A 4,859-nucleotide genomic window follows, 5' to 3' on the forward strand; every position below is an offset into this window, starting at 1 on the left:
AGTATCGATCGTTATTAGCGAGACTGCGTAAATGTGTGATGAAACAAATTTATCGCAAAACAAATATGAAGGGTTCTATAGTGAGGTCCACGTTATAATGACTATTAGATCAACTTTGGTTTTGCTATCCTTGTCTATCATTCGACAAAGCTGGTGGTATTATCCTTTTCTAGGTCCACAACGATGCCAATTATGTTTATGACAGTGTAGAAATATAATTAATTAATGCAGAGAATCGGCATCGCTATTCTTCTATCTTTATCCACTGCCATTATAACGTGGACCTCACTATATATAGTTAACCTAGAATAAATTCATCAACAGTCATCAGTCATTCAGTCTTGTTTGAAACAGATAACAGAGTTTTGAAAATTTGCATAATAATTATGTACATGACTATTATTTTATAAACCACTATAATTTTAATTCGTGTTTTTACTGTTGGTTATGGTATTAGTTATAAAATGAAGTAGCAATAATGTAGCATACCTAATAAAAAAATCTTTATTATAACAAGAAAGAAACTGACTTATATGTTGGTAAGTATTTCATTATTTAGGATTTGAATTTTCCTATTGAAATATTATGTTGCTATTTATCCATGATAACAATTAATGTTTATTTTTCAAGGTTGTTGGTCATTAACTTAGTTACATAGGTACAGTATTTCCTAATACATTTAGAGTTAAACAATAAGCAAGTTTCACTGTGAATCAATGAGATTGGTTGATCAACATTGTTTCATTGTTTATCACTTTATTTTATAATCATGGGTATCACATAAAGTAATACAATAAGAAAGACAACTTTATATTTTCAATGTTTTCAATTAAAAACATCAAACTTAAAACTAGAGTAGCATACCATATTTTATTGATTTAACTTATTTTGGCTATTTAGTTTTATTCTGATGATAATTCACTTAGCCTATATTTATTTAATTTATGCTAGGCCTTATTGGGAACTATTTTTCAGATAACAATAGCATTAGGCTACTACTGCCCATATCGTACCTATATTTTGAGTTTTCTGTGGAGAACGAATGGCTCAAGTTAATGAAGCTAATGAAATATCAAGAACCTACCAAGTAAGTTTTCTTTTAATATCAACCTATTAAAACTAGATGTAAGTTACTTAAGTTTTGTGAAATGGTTTATTTACTTCTTTATGATTTAACTTCTTCAGCCCTTGCCAGTAATGCCAGGTCTTCGGGAACATTAAAAACTAGAAACTTTATAAAAGCTATAAAATATAAGTTGATGTGTTCCAATAATCTAATGAAATTAATTAACATTTGCAATAAGTAAAGGTAGGTAGGCTACTGAGGCACCCATACTTGATTTGCTATGTTTTCATATAGAAAATAAAGTTTTCCTGTACGGTAACTGTTTTCCTATTATCACAGATAGCTTAGCCCCTTATCCTGTCTCGCTTTCTGTGTTTTATTGGGTGCACTACAAGATTTTTTGTGAATCTATAGCAATGATTCTTTTATTTGATATTTTTCCTATTAACTTATCATTAAGTTAATACAATAATAAAAAAGAACTCTACATAACCTCATTTATTATAACTCTACTTATATTGTATCATTTTTCATCACCTAGGCTTAAGATACTTCTAGAAAGTCGCCTTTGTAAAATACCGGGGTGACTTTGACCCACGTCGCGGAAAAAGATTCAAATCATTTATCTCCGATATCTGTTATCCGAAATCGATGTTTAACATTTATATCCGTAGCCTTGATCATTAGGCCTATCTAGTTTTACAATCAATATCATGTCGAATCTCGGTATATTACTTGAATTATCGACATAAAATCTAGCTTCTTGCTTCATCTTGTGATTTTGTTGTCTGAAAACTTCGTAGCCTATTAGAAAACTAATTTCTAAAAGACTTATAATATCGGCGAGTACATTTATTTTTGTTTTTAATTATATTTTAATTGTTATACATAGTGATCATTTAGAAAGTCATTTTAGGTTAAAATTATGGTGACTTTGTCCCAGTATAAAAATTGTGATTTTCATTTACCATTTTTTGGTTCCTCGCATAAAACTCAAAAATATGTATCTTAAGGACTTACCATAACTATCATATATAACAAATTAAAGCTTACATGATCTCCTACAATATTCATTCTACAACTTTTTTTTATCTCCTCTAGTTTTCGAGATATCCGCTCTTGAAGGTGTGACATTAAAAAAACACATTTGCCACCAATTTTTTTCTATTTTTGTTTTTATAACTTTTTAAAAATCGATGGGAAAAATCCATGTTGATTATGAGCTTATAGAGCATTAATTCTCCTCAATTTGATGTATAAATTCACACTTTCACAAATTTCTCAACACCTTTTGCAGCAGCTTTAGTGTTGAGTGTGAAATATCCATTTTTGCAACAATAGACCAATTGACAAAGGAATTTGGAGGGAATGTTTTAAACAACATTTTTGACTTATCAGCTATGTTGAAACTAGTTAGGAGGAGAACATATCAAAAGTCCCCATTTTATGATGCATTTTTGGAGAGTTATGACCCATGAAAGAGCAAAACATTGGATAAAACCCTGCTATTTTAAGAATTACACACCTTCAAGAGCGAATATCTGGGGAACTGTTGGGAATATCACAAAATTTCACTAAACAAAAAGTGTAGAGAATGTATCAAGCTTCATTTTTGAATAGTTAGTTATGTCGGTTGAATGCATTGTTTTCAAGATATGAGCGTGGAAGCAAAACGCTGAAAAATGCAACTTTTAAACCTTTTTTAGGTGGTTTGGTTTGAATCATCATGACTGGCTTTCTGAACCTATGCGACGCCATTAAGGAATGGCTTACTGCTAAATGGTCGACTGGATCTGTTCTTCCTGTATTTACTGATCCGGAGACCACTGAATAGTATCGTGTTGCACAGAGGTTAAGAGTGCGTTGCAAGCATCTGTATGCTTTAACCAATCGTCTGAAACAACCATAATCTTTCAGGGGTGTAAATGGAGATCGAAGTGTAAAATTCGCCTTGCTTCTCTGGACGATATTCCAAGTGGAGCTGGATGTTTCCGCACAGAGCGCGATAGGGATTGTTCAATGGACGCCCTCACTGCCGCGATATTTTCAGGTACCCCACCTTTTTTAGGTTGCCCAGCTTGTTTTCTAGGAAGTGCAGATCCTTTCGACCAGATCAGGAACTGTCATGAAGATTCAAACCAAACCGCCTACAAAAAGCATCTGCGTCGCTACCACATTGTCATTGTTTTTAAAGAACGTTCCAACAATAAAGCCTCGATGCTCACCTTAACACTGCATGATGAACATGAATACTTAAAATAACATAGTTTCCGCCATATAACACCACCACTCTTATTCCACTATTCACCTGCGCACTCTTCACTGATTTGAAAGTAGGGAGTCCATTCTGACCAAACTTTTAGGCTTATCAAAACAGGGAATATGTCGGCCATGATAGCTAAGACAACAAAGGCTGCACTCTTTAGTCAGCTAGTGCTCTATACGATACGTGCAAAATGGATGCAACCCTTAGAAATAAAAATCAATATAAATTTTATGTGGATTGAGAGTAGATTAATCTCTAGTATGATGCATTCAATCTTTTTAATTATTACTTCTTCTACTTAACTCGTTCTTCTACTAATACGTTTTTCTTTTTAGAAATAAAAATGCCATTTATGTCTGCCTGTCACCACATAGAAAGCTTTCCGAAAATCACAACTCCTTGGTAAGTAGTTCCTCACTTTACTTGATTATTGGTTTATATAGTGTCCCAAAAAGGATGTTAAGTTTTTAGAATTACTGTGAAGGTAGTGATTTCAATGTTTTAATGTTTCTACACATCCAAGTCTCTATTGTTCAATTAGATTATCATATTGTCCAAATTAGTCTCACGTTTATTGTCCAATTGAGGATACATCATAATTAAGAGATATATTAGGGTGAAGAGTTCTGACTGAGGCCTATAGCTGAATTATGCCACCTGATTGAACGTCTGGCACTTTGAAGCACTGATATGTTAAAAGTCTGAAGTCACTATGTTAAACGTACATACTGCATCAGAATAAGTGCTTGACTTTCAATTCAGTGGTTTTATTCAGCTTGAGACCTTGGTTACAGCTTTTTTCAATAAAACCTCTCAAATTACCTAGTTAAATAAGATGTTCTCTTGAATTGGATAATTTGACATACTCGGAAATGTAAAAATATCAATGTTGTTACAATTGAATTGTTTAAATTAATTTGCATTTTATATTATTTGTAAAAATATATTGGAATTTACAGTTTCAAGAAGTTTTATCGATCATCTGCATTTCTTCACGTGAATAACAAACGAAGGCACGCTACACTACTGCAAATAAGTATTTTACAGATATCAAAGAAAGCGGTGAAAAGAATGAAGTTTTTGATCCTTGAGGTGTCCTTATGCGCGTCTCTCCTCTAGGAAATACTGGAATGAAGTGCATCTAACGTGCGAAATATCAATGTGATGACAATTTAGTCGGTGTGCTACATACTATTAACTCGCCTCCTACAGGAGAAAATGCATAATTTACTTTTCCAAATAAAGCATAATTACAATACTAAATTACACTATAATCTGATTTCTGATTTTGTCCCTTATTTTGATTCCAGGTGAACCTATTGTACTGCATCATAAAAGCGGAAGAAGGAGGTGAAATCAACTTGCCGACTGTTTAGCTGTGGTAAAAGCTATCAAATCCATGAATCCAGGAACCTATTCAATTCTCAAGAACATCTCTGTCATAATGTGGTCGGACCCGTTCACCAAGGAAGGTCGCAGTAATCAAAGCATTCATTTTACTCCTATTATCAAGTAATTGAAAAGCTT

General features: G+C 32.9%; 1 long non-coding RNA gene across 1 annotated transcript; it reads left to right on the forward strand.

The window, feature by feature from the left end:
* Positions 1-349: 349 nt before the first annotated feature.
* LOC120355281 lies at positions 350-4,481 on the forward strand. The gene is made up of 3 exons (XR_005573482.1): positions 350-539; positions 976-1,087; positions 3,668-4,481. It is a non-coding gene; the product is annotated as an uncharacterized LOC120355281 (long non-coding RNA).
* The last annotated feature ends 378 nt before the right edge of the window (positions 4,482-4,859 follow it).

The sequence above is a fragment of the Nilaparvata lugens genome, chromosome Y (genome assembly GCF_014356525.2).
Source record: "Nilaparvata lugens isolate BPH chromosome Y, ASM1435652v1, whole genome shotgun sequence".
Classification (NCBI taxonomy): Eukaryota; Metazoa; Arthropoda; class Insecta; order Hemiptera; family Delphacidae; genus Nilaparvata; species Nilaparvata lugens.